This window comes from Rhea pennata, chromosome 3 (genome assembly GCF_028389875.1).
Source record: "Rhea pennata isolate bPtePen1 chromosome 3, bPtePen1.pri, whole genome shotgun sequence".
Lineage (NCBI taxonomy): Eukaryota > Metazoa > Chordata > Aves > Rheiformes > Rheidae > Rhea > Rhea pennata.
The window spans coordinates 88,150,422-88,167,423 of NC_084665.1; the positions used below are offsets into that span (position 1 = coordinate 88,150,422).

General features: G+C 38.9%; 1 long non-coding RNA gene across 2 annotated transcripts in view; it reads left to right on the forward strand.

Moving 5' to 3' along the window:
- The window catches only part of LOC134137886 (uncharacterized), a 31,687-nt gene extending 14,983 nt beyond the window's left edge, over positions 1–16,704 (forward strand). For both annotated transcript variants that reach the window (XR_009957760.1, XR_009957761.1), the window contains one exon: positions 16,540–16,704. This is a non-coding gene — a long non-coding RNA (uncharacterized LOC134137886). The remainder of the gene's footprint in view (positions 1–16,539) is intronic.
- The last annotated feature ends 298 nt before the right edge of the window (positions 16,705–17,002 follow it).

A 17,002-nucleotide genomic window follows, 5' to 3' on the forward strand; every position in this document is an offset into this window, starting at 1 on the left:
TATGTCTGTAGCATAAATATAGGAGAAATACCTGATTTTAGTTATGTTTTTTAGCAGTATTCTTTGGCTGGGAAGAAGGAGAGAATGAGAGCTTGTAGTGGTTTGTTAGACAAAGAGAAGAAACAGTCAATATTCTGGATAAAGCTTTATTGATGCCAATCACATTTCCTAAGCTCATTACAAAAATTAATAAAGTATGCTAGCCAACAGAGTAAATGGATGGTGTCTATCAGATTGTCTGGGTTAGCAATGGTCTCAGCTGTAGTCATGTAACTCCCAGTGAAGTCAATGGGACAGGGTCTCCAATGATCTGCTCCAGGTAAAGCCATTCTCCTCCTATAAATCAGTGCCACTTCACAACTGACTGACTGACACCCAATTTGCACAGGTATTGATCAAAGAATTTACCCCAAGAAAGTTAATCTTACCTAATTGAAAGCAGAATTTCTTCCTGTTAATTTGAACTGAGACATTTTCAACCTGGTCAGGAAAAGAGTCTGTGCTGTACCTGAGCTGGCCTGTCCCGGGATTCTTCAAGTCCCCATATTCTAGCTCCCCATTTCAATCTGAATTTATGCTGCTGCATTTTAAAAATTCTCTCTGCATGCCTTTCTGGCAGCAAGCCTGGGACCATAAGTCCTGTCATCCACCCAACTCTGATCATGCAACATCACTGCAGAGGTTCCTGGCACATGGAGAGGCTGCCAAACTATGCAAAAAGACACAGGGTAAATACAGTGGTTGTTCAGCAAATTTACCCTCAACAGCAGCATCCCAGATGCACTTGAAATAAGACACAGACACAACTGGGATACTCTGAGTAAAAACATTCCTACTTACCTCCCTTAGGTTTACTGTACATGCAAATTTCACTGACAGGGAGGACTATTAGATCAACTGAGGATAACTTAATCTGTTGGTATTCTAGCCTACATCTGCAACTTTAAGCTGAGTGGAAATATTTCAGTGCTTCCCCCCCTAAAAGAGCACCGAAAGCAGTTTCATCCAGCTCCCTCAGCCTTCCTCCTGCATTGGAAAGAGAGAGAAAACAGGTCAAGTGTTTCCAGCAGGGCGAGGAGCGGAGCAGGGCAATGTCTAGTATGCACGGAAGGGATGTACATGGCAACTTTGTCAACCATGCTCACTCAGACCACCGGTATTCTGCAGGAATCAGCACACAGAGTGGAAAAGAAAGACAACTGCTGGAACTTCTGAAACTTTACCTCTTTCGTTGACAGAAGGAATCTCAGGACCATCATATGCCAAACAATTATAAAGCAAACCCCAGTTTTATCCAATCTTTTTCAAGGTCTGGCCTGGCAGCAAACTGATCCAGACTAAAGAATGGCAGCCACAATATGGGTTAGCATTTATGCAACTCTGTAGCCGCAACCACATTGCGTAGCGTGAGAGTGCAGCTGCACTGTACCTCTACAGGAGAGGCCCTGCTGGTGTGTCACCTCTCTTGGATGCTCTGCCAAAATTGATCACAGAAAATCTCAGCTCTTGATTTTGAAGAATGCATTTCTAGACAATACGAATATTAACATATCAGAATATGAATATGAGACTAATGATTAGGATAATAATTAGATTATTGTGAATATTAGAATAATCAGAGTTAGGAGAGAGGGACAGCAGTTATAATTCACTCTGATGATGTCCATAACAGCCTGTTTTCAGGAAGTGTCTTAGATTTTTAGCAGAAAAATCTAGGAACTATAGCAAAAAATCCCAGATAATTAGAAGCACTGGCATTGGGAGTGATTGCCCTTTCTCATTATGCTATAAAACAGAGAAACTTGCCTTTACATGAATTTCCAAGAACCTATATTATTCTTATGCTTTTATACATGCTGTCCTCATAATATTTTTATAGGATGCGACAAAGAAACTACTTCAATAAAGCTTTTCTTTCTTCATGTACAGAGGAACTATAACTTTTCATTTAGCCTTTTAAGATATGACACATCCTTTGACACTTTCTGACTCCCAGTACAAGGCAAAGGCAACTTCTGAGCTTGTTGTTTTGGTTTTCCTTCTCTTTTTGATCTGTTTGGATGAGTCTTTGTCAGTTGAGAAAGAATTTTTATCTCATACATTTCTGGATGCTGCAAAAAATTTCTTCTCTACCACCAGAACATGAAGCATTGTTCTTGTCTTATTATTATTTTGCAATTGGTAAGTAACAAGATATGCTTTTCTTTGATTTCTTGGTTTTGAGTGTTCAGAACTTATGTTTCTGCCAAGGTATGAGGGCTTGGATAATATTAACAAGTAGCAATATCCTCTTACAGGGCACTGTCCTACAGTATATCTCAAAGTGCTTAATAAAGAGGTAATCTCCATTACAGAGAAGAGAAAACTGAGGTGTCTACTTCTCCACAAGTTCAGTGCAAAGTCATGCATCTGAACTTAAGCTTTTGATAATGTTGAATGTGCATGAAGAGACAAGAATTGGCATTAAAGCAGCTGAAGTGCAGGTACGGGTTCCCATCAACTAGCTCTTCTGTGGGAATAACATGAAGCAGAGGGATTGCTAGCAAACACCAGCAGTGAGATAACATATACACTGCCATGACTGTTTGCTAGAAAGATATGACTAGTTCAAGGTTACCCAAGAGCAAAATGCATTACAGCTCCCAGGTCTCACATTGCCAGCTCCAGTACTCCATTTTCGAGATGAGAATAAGGGAATTGATCTAATGTGGCTAACTTAGAAACATACACTGCCTTAGTGGCTAGAGTCATGGGGAAGACAGACCAATCTTGAAATTCAGTACATGAATTCCCTATTTAATCAATTATTAGAGGAAAATTTCTCTAAGGACTGTCAGGAGGGCAGTTTAATTACCTGCCTTTGCAGGATCCCTCTTTCTTTTCTGCATGGCTGATTTGAGGAGGTGAAGAGCTCTGCTGCTGTGACTGTACTGCTTCTAAGCTCTGAGCTAGCTCAGCTTACTTTCTCTTCTGTAGAAAATCCCTATGTGCTATGCAAGTCACTGCTCACCAGCAAAAGATCATAACTATGCAAGCAAAATTCTTGAGTAGGGCACACTCTGCTCTGCCTCTACCCAGAGAGAGGGTCAAGACTGCATCCGTCCTGTGAGGAGCCCATTTCAGACCATGGTTGGTGGATCCCTTATGTACAGTCTTATGGACAGCTTCACTGGGAGAAATAATCAGTGACTGGCATGGAGTAGGGAGGTAAACCCACAAGCTTTCCATCAGATGGACCAGTCCAGTAGTGTAAAACCCTGATGTAAAAGGCTAGTAATGTCTCATAACAGAACTTAGCTCTCCAAAGAGATTTTCTTGGAGATAGAGATTGGAAGTGAACCAATTTCTCTAGGACTATCCAATTCCTCTAGTCATTTCAGAGGACAATTCAGGCAAACAGCAGAAAATGTTGAAGAGGAGCTCTCTTTTTCACTGCATAGGACTGAATTCTGTTTATCTTTTGTTTTTCCTAATTTGTTTAAAATGTTCTATTTATCAAAGTTTTTTCCTATGACAACCTCTCTTAAATAACTTTCTGATTTATTGTTTTTCATGACAGTGACTATTGGCCTTAATGAATAATATAATTCCTTCTGTCCTAAAGAGATGTCAATGACTCCATAGATGAATATGCACTTACTATTCTTTACTTTCTGAGGTCCATAGGCACTTTCCCATGTACTCTAGAACAAAGCCCACAAATACCCAAGTTATGAATGATTTTACTTTCTTCTGCTAATACTAACATTGGCCATTTTTGATCTTTGGATCTTTAAAAGTGAAATTAAATTGTCACCATTTTTCATATGAATATGCTACTATAAAGGCTAATAAGGAGCAGGCTAGTTTGCATAACTCAGCTAAGAAAATAAAAAAATCAAATATCCCTGTGTGGATATACAATAAAATGCATAATACTTTTTGCAATTAAGTCTGCTTTTGATAGGTTCATTCTTTCCTTCAGGTTAACATTGAGACAACATTGTGCCCAGTCACACCCATATTCATTTACAGAATTTAGCCTTAAGCTAATTCAGATATAATTATTATTCTTTCCTCCTACTTCCCTTTAAACTACTGTAAGCATAGTTTGCTTTGAAATGAGCTGGCCATTTTTTTCCCATAAAGTACATAAAGTAATCCAGTGCTTAGAGCACTTACTTCTTTCTCTCTTTATTTTACACAGCACACACGGCTCTTAAGATGGGAGAAAAGAAGAGATTATTTTTCTCTCCTTTTTAATTAATCCATTTTGTACCAGAGCAATAATAAGAAGGCAAAGATAACTGAGTCAAAGGGTTTTTCTCTCGTGACATTTTCAGTGACAAGTTAAAATGAAAATTGCTTGGAATTAGAGGTTAGGTAAGTTAGTGAACTAGCCTTGTATCTTTAAGGGTTTGGCTCAGTTCTAGTTCACATCAAATACATAAATTAAGTTTGTGGTCTTGTCCTCATCCTCATTTGTATGAATTACAAGCTACAAGATGGCATGTTGTAAGTCCACAAAGCTAGCAGCCAACAGAGGCTGCTGGATACAGGTGCTTTATTTCCGCTGTAGTCTCCCGAATGAGGCAGTCTCACTGTTTCCTCCAGGCTCTTCATTCAGATCCCTCTCTCTCCTCCTCCCTCACCTGCCAGTCTCCCTTCCAAAAATCCCCACTCTCCTTCTTAAAAAAGATAAAAATAATAATAATAGATCAGCTTGACACAGAGTATGGAAGAAATCATCTGCAATGGTTAAAATTAGGCACAGTTTATGAGCAGCTGACAACAGAAAACTATCTGACAGCCTTAAATTTAAATTGTTCTCTTGGCTTAGCCTAATATCATTGTTAATATTTTTTTAAAAAAACAAACATCTCAGTGACTTGGAATGTACATTATTAGCTTGAACCAAGACAAGTGAAACCTTTGCAAGAAATTCAAAAGCCTTAAAGGCTCTTTCAAGGCAGGAGTTTCTGTACTGGAAGAACAACGTGGTGCTGTGAACTTCAGAGTCATTGCCCCCAGGACAACACGAGAGGAGCTTTCACACAGACATGTTAGAAATTCTGCCCAAACCAGCTCAGCACAAGTCACAAGTAAACTGTAAATAGATAGTAAATCAGAGGGAGGAGATAGAGCAAATAGCCAAAGATATTAAGATAAACAATACATAATTATTCAAATAGACTAAACATAAATAAAGCTGCATGTGTGTCTCTGTAGGCCCTCCAGGTCACTAAGGAATTAAGGAGGCAATTAACAGGGATTAAGACATTTTCAAGAACTGAATTAATTATTTGCATTTGTCTCCACTGTAGTGAGGGATTTTGAAATTTATGGAAATTACAACTGTGATATTATAAAGATAAACATTTCTGTAGAAGAGGTTCTGGAGCAAGTTGAGAAAGCCAAGTTCATAAAGTTAAAAGTATCCAGGGGTGCTCAGAAGAAGCTAAACTGCAGAGCTAAACTACTGGCCAGAGCACGCAATATGAGTTTAAAAAACAAGGGTGTTTCCCAAGACTAAAGAATTTCCCTATTCCAACATATGAGTCAGAAACAAATGTAGGTAATGCAGACCCCAGGGCTGAGGATGCTCACTGTGCGCACCTAAGGACAAAGTCAATTTTGGTATGCAGAATCTGGCCAGGGCAGCTCTGCAGCTGCGCTGCAGCTCTTTCCCCTCAAACCTGCAAAAACTCCTGCCAAATTAAGGAAGTGCAAAGTGTCAGCAAGTTTTCAAAACACTTTTGACAAAGTTTCTCATAGCAGACTGATGGGTCAAAAACAAATAGTGGAATAATATGCTGCATGATATATTGATTAAGCAAATAATCTCGGTATGGGTCTGTGTGACAACAGTAAATGTTAAATCTCCAGTGACTTGAATGTTAATTCTTATCTCTTCCCATTCCCATTGTATCTGCTCATAGTAAGGTATTTTGAAGAGCCTGCTTCAACGTTTACCTTCAGGAGGGCTGGGCTCTCCCTGACACCCCCATCCCCAGGATGCCGCTACTAGGTTGAACAGTGATGGCGATATCCACTTTAATTTCTTTCTGTGCCTGTTATTTCTGTAGGCATAGCCTTGCTGAGTCATTTTGCCACCTGAGAGTCTGGGCTCTCCAAAGGTGAGCAGGTGAAAAGCAGAGTGCCCCAGGCCCCATGTTGATCTTTGGATGATTTTTCACCGTAATTTAGAGAGGAGTAACAATGTGTTGCTGAAGTTTATGCACACAACTAAGACTGATAGGCAGCATAAATCATGGAAGACTCTGAGTAATTTCAGTAGATCACACATATATACCCCAGGTATGTAAAATGTAGTCTGAGGAATACAGTTTAACATGTATAGGTGAAATAGCAGTTTCTTCATGTGAAATGGTGTTCTCTTCACTTGATTGTTTCAGGAAAATTCAGTATAGCTCACTAAGGACATCCTTCCCACCTCTCCCAAGATGCAAATAAAGTCACTTAAGCAAAAAAAAAAAAATAAAATAATAATAACATAAGCCATCCTAGACAAACAGACTAACACTTTCAGACCTTTGTATTTGGTAGGCTGCATTCTCTGTGTGAGGATCAGTGCAAAACAAGGGCCCCGATTTGGGGCTTTTGTATGGTATTTGATATAGCTATAGCTATAACTGAAGAGACCCTGCAGCAGGTAATAGAAATAGAGGCATAGACAACTTTATGGTGGAAAGATGAGCGGAAATAGGCCAGATCCAGTAAAATATTTTTATGGTCCTCCTTAGTCCTCATATTGTTTGCTTGTTCCCATACCTTGCTGTACTCCCAGTTCACCTGCTGCCTCTGCCTCTCTCAGAAAGGGGCTTGTGGCTCTCAAGAGCTTCCCAGCTCTCAGCTTGCAATGAGCTACCATACTCACCACTTTTTTCCTCACCTTTTGAGCACAGTGGCTATCCCACTCCAGTGCCCTGTTCCTGCCGCCCCCTCTCCACCAATCTGCCTGTCTTCCCTGGACTTACAGCACTGCCTCTTGCTAAAATGCAGAGGTGCTGCTGGCTCTCTACCCCACACTTCTGATGCTGGTGAGCCTCAGCACTGAGGAGCATTGCACAAGCAGAACACCTAGTAGTGAGTTATCAGGCTGAGGGATGCTTCGTGGATGGAGTCTTGAGTCTGCAAACAAATCCCTGCTGTTCTGCCCTGTCCTCAGCCAGTCCTTCCCACTCCCTCCTTTGTGCCAGTCCTGGTCTTGTCTGATCTCCCAGTCAGCTGGTTCAGGAAGTTAAGCTGGCAGAAAACTAATCCTGCAAAGAAATGTGTAGCCACTTTAGCTCCTGAACCAGCTTACTTCAGGGTCAGACAAGCATGAGTGCCAGCACAAGGGGGGAAGAAGGGGGGAGAAGCAGAAAACACAGCCAGCGGTAAGGATAGGATTGCAGCAATGCGGATTAGAACTGTTTTGAGCTGTTTTGGAAGCGCAACCTTAGGCACCAGCCTGCTTAGCACTGTCAAAACTGAGACTTGCTTGCACACGTGTAGAGTTGACAACCTCAGGCAGCAAAAGCAAAACTTTGAGACGAAAACCTTTCAGCCCTACAGAGCTTGGGCACCTCTTTGCTTAGGAGGCACATCTCTGTTCAGGAGTTCAGCATCATATCTTCAGGCTTAAGCATTTATGACCCACTGGGAGTATTTAAGCCATTTTTTGATCTGCCTGTTAAGGTCCATGTGCTGGGATTTAAGTGACTGTTTGGAGAGGTACATGGAAGAAACCCTCACTCCATGGAGAGAGCATAGGGAGGATTATTGCTTCACCATCAGGGAACCCAGACCACTCAGTAAGGACGCTCAAGGTTGTTCAAAGTCCTCAAAGGGAAGATTTGAAATGGCTGCCTACATTCTCACCTGCACCAGCAGAAAATTTGGAGTAGGCTGGGAAAAAGAGGGAATCTTCCAGGACTTCCAGGAGATGGTACATATTTCCACAGAATAGCCAAAATGGAGCCTCTGCTATTCCATGAGGAAATGCTGATAGAGCAGCAAGGAGCTGTCATCACTGCTGCCTTCCCTGAGCGTCTTCTCTGCCTTGTTTCTCTGCCTGCTGCTGCCCTCTCTTTTGCAGTGTCAGATGCAGCAGGGCCAAGCAGCATCCTCTATCTCCAGGCAGACCTCTCTCCTACAGAAAGACCTGCCCCAGTCTTGTAGAAGGCTAGAAAGCAGAGCCGCTAGGGAAGTTAATGAAAAAAAAAAGACTCAAAACCAATAATTTTGCAATTGGGGGGCAGCAAAGATTTAATTGATTCAGTTATGGAAGACTCAAGGGGAATGGAGTGATAGCTTGGGTATTTTTCATCTAGACTGTTTGGTCTGATCCTCAGGGCAATGCGTATTAGGCCAAAGCTGGAAAATTTTCCCTAAATGAACAAAGCAAAAAACTTCCATGCAGTGTATATTCAGCCTGAAGAACTTCCTGGTAACTCAAGTTATTGAGGCAGATTGTTGATTAGGATCCAAGAGAGGATTAGAAACTCTTTTAAGCATAAATAGTATTTGCAACTGTGTGAGTAAAGCAAACGGATACAAGGGAAATCAAACCTCATGCTTCAGGGCATAAACTGTTCTCTTATGAGTCAGGATCAACCTTTTTTCCTCTATACATAGTTAGCTAGGTGCTCACTGTGGTTTTGATTTACTCTGAAGCATCAGTTACTGGATGCTGCCAGAGGCAGGATGCTGGACTAGATAGAGCCATGATGTGTTTCTATAGGGCAACCCTTTTGTTCCCATATTGGCAAAGCGTTGTGGGAAAGCTTTAGTGATTCATGACTTCAGCAGCTCTTGGTCTTCCAGAGCATTAGTATCTCATTTCCATAAGCACTAAATTTACTCTCAATTGCTAGAGAAATAAACAGGCAAAGTTACATGAAGCACTATTTATCTACATGGCACAGGCAGCATTTATTTAAACTAAATAGAGATAGGCTTTTAAGATCTGTGTAGGTCATTTTTCCAAATAAGAAATGAATTAATTTTTGTATTCCATTTCAGCTGCAAAGAAATCTCACAACTTCCAGAAGGTTTTGTACTTTGAGAAATATATCTTTATGTCCATGTGTGTCTCTACATATAAATGTATATATGTTTATACACACACACACACATATATATACACATATATATACACATATACATACATATATTTCTGTTGGTCCGATAAAAGGTTTTGATTTACTAGCATTTCCTTACAAATTAAAGGCAGGCAAGGACCGACCAGTAATGCAGGTGACAGAGCATGCACTAACAAAGTCTGCCTCTCCATGCTGCCTCTTTGATGTACTTCATCTTTGCCCTAAAGGAATTTCATTATCCTATGGTGAGCCAGTAATGAAATCTGTACTCAGAATCAAGCCTTCATAGAGAACGGTATCTTGACTCTTTGTTCTGTACAGACTAGCTGTGTGTGGTAGGAATATGTTTCTATTTGTGTGTGATCTGAGTATACTTTGAATACTGATCTCCAGATAAAAAGGATAGAGATCTAATTTGACAAAATATTAAATTCCTCTATCTTGCTTTATCTAACAAAATTCTGATGCCTATTAGTGTGATGAACATTTTGGGTGATACTCGTAGTGTTAAGATCATGTGAGAAAAATCTCTGCACAGTGAATCAAGTTGTGTGTCAAAGACCCTGATTTATAAAGAGTGCAGAGGGCTCTTAAGTACTATTTTTAGAACAATGCCGCAACAGATTTACACACAGAGAGAAAAAAACCCTACTCTACAGTCACTTAGGAGCAAAGTAGCATTTCACTGCATAACAATGAAGTACTAATTGCTCTTTGTCATCACTTTTTATGCAAATTGCCAAAGAACATTTGCCCAATGTGCATTTTACCTTTTAACAAAGAAAGTAGTCATGACAAACTAGACCAAATTTCATAAGCTAAGGACAAAAGTAGGCTGTATCATACATAAATTGCAGCTAGCAAGTCTATTCCTTTGAGGACCTCTATCAACTTACCCACAAAAGTCCATAAACAAAAAAAAAGGTCTTTTGGCCTACATTTCTAGTTCAGTTATATTAAGTTCAGCTATTAGAAGACTGAAGTTCCTTTTTATGGAACTTAATTGTCACTATTTGCATCTTTGTTTACTTTTTCCTTTTCTCTTGGGATAATCACCAAATATCACCAATTGTCATTTTCTTACAGACTGCTTTCAAGCTTTTACTCAATTCATTATGTGGATTTGCAACATTGTAGCTGGCCAATTATTTGTTTTAAAATGTTTTCTTGAATTTCTTTTTAATAAAAAAAAATATATTATCAGTCTTAAATTCCATACATTCTCACAACTTTTAAACTTAAACTAAACTGACAGTTCCTCAAAGAACACCAGAATTTCAACAGCTCTGGAATAACATTTCCCTTTTGATCCAATGACTGCAGTGTAAGAAAGAGAAACATATAATAAATCACCTTTGTTCTACATGAAGCTTTACTGTTTTAGTCATTCTGCAACTGTCACTGAAAATTTGATATGAAAATTACCTAGATGGAAGACCAGGTCAAAATGCAGACATCCTAATGGACTGCATTGTGTCAAAGCATTTTCTTCAGAAACATCCCAACATACTCACGTTTTTGGGGGGTTTTTTGTTTTTGTTTTTGTTTTTTTCCTGAGGAACGTAAGAAGGTTATCATTGTACAAGGAGTTTCTGACTTGCATAAGCAATGAATTCATTTGGTGAGCTAGTGGGTCTTTTCAATTTCTAGTTTCTACAAACTTCAAACATAACAGAGAGTTCCAGCAGAGTCTCTTTTCTACTCATATGCTATTGACAGCAGACCTTTATCGTTCACAACTTTAAGTTAACACAGCAAAGAGCAGCTTTAAATCACTCCAGTAATCGAGGTCATAATTATCTGCCACAGCTACAAAAAAAAAAAAAAAAAAAAAAAAAAAGCAAACTGCAGGCCAATGCACTCTTGCTTTCCCCTCTAAGACAGAACAGTGACATAGGATGGACCTCTTTCTTAAATGCTAACATTTCAGAAACAGTATCTGTTAATCAGAAAATACATGAATATAGTTTATAAACCTCTCTGCATCTTCACTCTTATATATTTTTTGTCCCCGTCTGATGCTTAAATCACAAGAACATCCTGCTATCCAGCTTTTTTTTTGGAAAAAAAGGCAAAAGTGATCAATGTGATAAGTAAGTGAATCAAATAATCTTTCATAATGTGAAAACTCACAGATCTATTGAGGTTCCGAGTTATTTGGTTACTATAAAGCAAAAAGCAAAATAAATAACCCTAGCAAAAGCCAAAGCTGTTGGTGTAGTACTGAAGTACTGTAAAATTGCCTCAGAATTATACTGCACTCAGGAAAAACAATTCCAAAATAGTTTGTCTAATAAAAAACTATCAGAGGCAGTGCAAGTTGTTGCTCCAGTGTGGCTATGGCATGCCTGTTGATTGCCTTTGCCAGTATGTCTGCATACTTCATGTTCTCTCATCTGACCTCCTGTTTGTCCTCCTCTGGCTTTTGCAGAGAGTTAGAAACTACTCCCAGTCTCCATAAACCTCCTTATGCTCCACTGATGTTCCAGCTGCAAAAAGTTTGCATTATTATTAAACTAAACATGAATATCAACCTTCCTTTGTCTCTTCAATTTCATATTCCTCTGCGTGTACATGCGCTATTTCCTACTGCTCTCTCTGAAGGTCCACTGTGTATTTTGCTGAGCTTCTCAGTCATACCCTGTAACACAGATGTGTCTATCTCCAGTGCACTTGCATTTCACTCTCCTCTGCTGGCTTCTGTCAAAGCTAGTGGCTTTTCACTCTGCTTCCTCCTCCCCTCCCTTCTCCCCCTGCTCACTCCCCCTGCTCACTCCCACCCCCAGCACTCCAGTCTTCTATCTCAATCTCACTAGTATTTTAATATCTTCATGGCTTCACATTTTCTGCCATCTGCTACATCCTGCATGACTCATCACTAGAACACAACAGAAATCCCTCTTCATGCCGAAGCAACAGTACACTCAGCAGAGTACATGTTCTCCTTCATAAGCAAAGGAAACACACAGCTGTCACAGCGGCCGGGTGGCACCAAGGACCAAGGGAAGAGATTATTAAGGGCACAAGTGGCAGCTGGGCATCTAGTTAGACATTTCACCACCACTTGGCAGCTCTGAAGAAACTCGTTGTGATTCCTTACAAAGCGAGAAATGTGTCCTTGTTGTGGCTGCACAATCCAGCCTGCAAGGAAACAAATTTATTTATATGAAGTCTCTGTTCCAGTTATCCAATGAAAGCAGAATCATGTGTGCTAAAGATTCAGAGCTGTTACCAATCCAGTATTTGTGTTTGTGAGCAATAATTACCTCAAGCCTTTTACTCTAATTAATAGATTTGGGTCTAGTCAGCCACTAGTGTATGTGCCTAAACTCTCATTGATGATAAAGACTATGTAGAGTAAAAGACTCCTTAAAAATAGTAATTTCTCAATGCAGAATAAGATTTTTCTCTTACTCATCTTTTTTCCTTCCCAAAATCACGATTTAGGATTAAATCTTGCCAGACTAGTGATGTTTTGGGACATGTCAGAATTTGGACCCAGATAGTTCAGAAATAATTTCTTTTCTTTTGAATACAACATGGAATGAAAAAGTCTCCTTCCTGATATTTAGTGTCTAGAGCACAAATACCATCTCATCATCTCTCAGCTAATCTTTGCAAATACCTCCTTATTCTCAAATCCTAGAAGTTTTCCCTTTCTGAGAGGCTCTTTTTTTCCCAACTCTCTTGTGCATTCCTTCATTTGCAGCATGACACACCTGTCAAGGCAGATGCTTTGTTTATGCTCTTAAGGTTTGCTGGAGACATTATCACTTTGTTTTCCGGATAACTGTAAAGAGAGTTGTAGAAATAATGGTTTCCCAACTGTTCTGAGCAAGTTCAGCTAAAAAAGGTTGAGCTTGGTGCACAGTTGCCCTTAAATGACTTTCAGAGCTGATTTGTCCACACCAATTCTCATTGATGGGGCAGATGAACTGAGGTTTAAATATGTTATTTTGGATGGCCCTGTTTTGAGGAGCAGACTCAGTAATCACGCAGACCAACAGAATCAAGGAACTTGTCAGATTTCACCTTTGGAATATTAAAACATAGCATAGTTTTATATTCTATTTGAAAACACAATTCTAAATGCAAATTGTGAAACATTACCTATTAATCATAAATACCAATGAACATAGTAGAAAAATTAAGTAATAGTAGATCTAACTAAAATCTCAGAAGAAGGCATTGCTTTAAAGACAAATGGAGTAGTATAAAGCCTTAACTTTACTGGCTACCTACAAAACTTACTGTGGGCTGTACTTGAACTGCCTATCAGGGCATTTCAGTGCAAGACAGCAGAGGGCTGTAAGGATTGTATTTGCTCTGGGGCTGACTCCCGCAGAACCAGTGAAAAGAATAATCTTAGGCCATTCATTGTAAGTGTCTAACAGGTGTTGCAATTGCTTTTCCCAAATTACTAGACATCAACCCAAAGTCTGGCAGCTCTGACAAGCATTCAGTTGGAATTGTTTACTGCTCTTTTCTGTAAAAAGAAAATGCAAGAGAGACCCTAATGTTTGACTTAGAGACCATACAAAGTGGTTTGGACATAACATATAAACCTTAATGATTCTTGACCCTCAGTTTCTTGACATTCTAAGTCAACAGCTCCTTAAAGGTCCGTTTATATTTTGTTATCCACATCCATTTTTTTGAAGGTCAGTGTCTGCCTTCTTTTTTTCCTGCCTTACTTCCTGACACTATAATTTTAGTCTTGACAACAAAATTTTAATTACTTATTAAATTAATACTTTATTTCAAATATTATATCTCAGTGGCTCCTCAAAACACCACACGGGAAATCTGATGGTTTGCACATGGCAAATGTTCCTTTGTGGAGCTTTTGATGTTATGTCAAGCCATGCTGTGGAGACTTTACATTGTGGATCTTTGACATCACGCTCCATGACAATGTCTCCTTCTTAGCTGTCACAGTTACTGACTCCGGGTGTGCTATTCATACTGTCAGTATTCATGGAAATGCAATATACCTGACGTGTGTTAGAATCTGGCTGTGAAAAGACATACGGTGCATGTAGCATAATCAGTAATCAATGTTTAATTTCTTAATCACTGCAAAGAAAATTATGCAATTTCATGAATTCTACCTGCACAACCCAGAAGAATATGTGTCTAATTACCAATAATGACTCAGATCTGTGTGTAGGACCTGGGTTTATCCAGGAAAGCTGATCTTTTCCATCCCGGTGCTGCTGTATAAACTGTACATTGGAAGGAAATGACATTTTCCTCAATTAAAAACTGCAAGGTTTGTCCTTATTTTTCGTTTGTCTCTCCTTCCATTACCGCTGTAAAGATGGAGTTGTGTAAGAGTACCACTAACATGCTACTCATTCACAGTGTCTTCAAGGCAGAGTGGTTTTAGCAGAGACTGCAATGAAAGTTGTTCTGTGCAGTACTTTGATCTTTTCTTGTAACTCTTTAAGACAGGAATTATCTATTACTAGGAAAAAGCCACTTGTTTTATAAATATGTGATTGAAATATCCTGCAATACACAAGGCTCTCCAACAAGTGGCACTATTAAGACTATTAAAAGTTAAAAGATTGATATGCAAATGAGATCTCAGAAAGGGCTGTTGGGACATGTTTTACAATATTGCTTTCTATTTTAAATTTTTTAAATATACATATGAAATATGATTGAAATAGATATTCATAATTCAGATATTCTAGCAAGTTTTGTGTTATCCATAAAGAAAATATTGAAAAGGAGGTCAAGAGCCACAAGCTCAACCAGACCGTCTTCTCTAAAGGGATGAAGCCATGGAGCTGTGGGGAAACTGCCTAATTAAGACATTAGTAAGGGTAGTATGTAGCCAGGAAATTGGTCCATAGGGCTAAGCTAAAGCCAATTCTTGAATGTACTGAGGTAGCTTTTTCTTAAGGATGTTGCAGCATTCAGGGTGAACTATCCTTGAAATATAAGATAACTTCTAGATTGCATGTCTTCACATTTACTCTCATCTTATTTTGTTGCTGTTGCTTGACAAATGGTTGATCATTTTGAGAGGCTATGTATGACTTCTCTTTAAAAAATGTATTTGCCTGGAATATATGTTTGGCTGTATTACAAGAAAAATGGTTCAGAAATAGTTACGTATACAAAAATTGAGGTGTGAATATGGTTGATAGCAATGAAAACAGGATCAGACTAGATTTTTGTTACTGGAATGTAAGCAGCTTGGAAGTGAATTAGAAAGCCAATGTACTAAAATATAGCATATATAAGATAAAAATAGTATTTTAAAATGATAAGTTCCTTTTGGTTAGTGCAATATTCTTCCCATCTTTTCAAATCTAATCTGTCAGCTTTTCCCCAGATTTCTGGTATATGACCATCAGATAAAATGGCCTATAATAAAATCATGATCTGAATGATACACAGGAATCTGAACTCTGTCTTCCATTAAGAGTGAGATTTTTACTTACCCTGATATAATAAAATTATTAACAGCATCCAAGTACCAAAGCTGCATATAGGTACTTACCGAGATTTTGAGAAGCCTGTGTGCACAATTCCTACCTGGCTCTAGCTTCTTTCACTCTGTGCTGATTTCCATGCTGCTCAAGAGTGATCTTGTTCACACCAAAGTCATTGGAAATTTGATCATGGGGTACAAAGAATTGTAAGACCTAAAGGGGACAATTTTCCATTTTACACTTACTTTAAATCAAATTGTAACATCCAATTTAAAACATTGGCCAGTAAGATAAACAGTAATTATTGCACTTTTCAGAAATGTGTGCTGTGGGCAGAGGTTTATATAGACCTTTTTGTTTTCTGTTTGACCAGCTTTGACTCACTTGTGGCTGTATCTCCTACAGTGTGTTGTAAATAACAGAGTATGTGCACTTTGAAAGCAGTGGTATAACGGGCATGCAAAGTGCTAACTAAAGCATTACAAATGCTGCATGCCTTTTATTTTTATCTCTCAGCCCTTCTGAATGTAGTATTTTTATCTCTTGCCCCAATAGAAAATTATTTTTGTGTCTCTAGGACAAGCAAGGCAACAAGGAGACTCAGCCTTGCCAGCTTTTAAACACAGAACAAATCCCGTTACACACCGTAGGACTTTTGATATGCTCAGTGCTATGTATGTCTGAGAAATCAGAACCTAAATGGCACTTGTGAGCAAGGTTTTATATAATCATTACTTGGAAAGGGAAACATAAGTTTATGAGTCAAATTCTCCAGTGGAGTGCTATTATGCAGCCACATGTAGCTATGAAAAGTAGGTGTAAAATGCTACTAACTGAGAATGCTTTTCTGTTTGCACAAGCGTACAACCATGCAAAATGCAAGCCAGGGGAGAACTAAGCTTTTGAAAAGTGATGATGTATCTGACATAAGATACGAAAAGTTGTTTCTGTGTTGATACACAGTATTTGCATAACCTTCTGTAGTTAACTAGACTTTGAAAATGCAGGTAGCCCGATGAAGAAACTGTAATTCAGAAGACAGCAGTGAAACAACTTCATTGAAATTGCTCCTCACGGAAAGAAGATATGTGAAACACTGTGCATCATCTGTCTATAGTTGGGGAGGGAAGAGAATACACATTAAAAACTGACATAAGCAGAGAATAAAATAATAAACATATGCATTAATTACTAGATACGCTTTTGTTAGCAGTAGGTCACCATCATTCTTCATTGACATTTATTGCAACTGCAATTTCTTTTTCAAGACCACTGACCCAAGAAAATGTAACCCTCTAGTTATCCAATGCCCTTTAATTAGAGATGTCTCCAGAGAGACTCTCACTCCTAGCCCCCATCGTGAATCATTTTATTTTCTAACTTTCCGTTTCATCGACACTCTTTCATCTTTATGTTTTAGTCTTAGCCCGGTTGAATAACTCAGGCTCATACAATTCAGTTTATTCATTT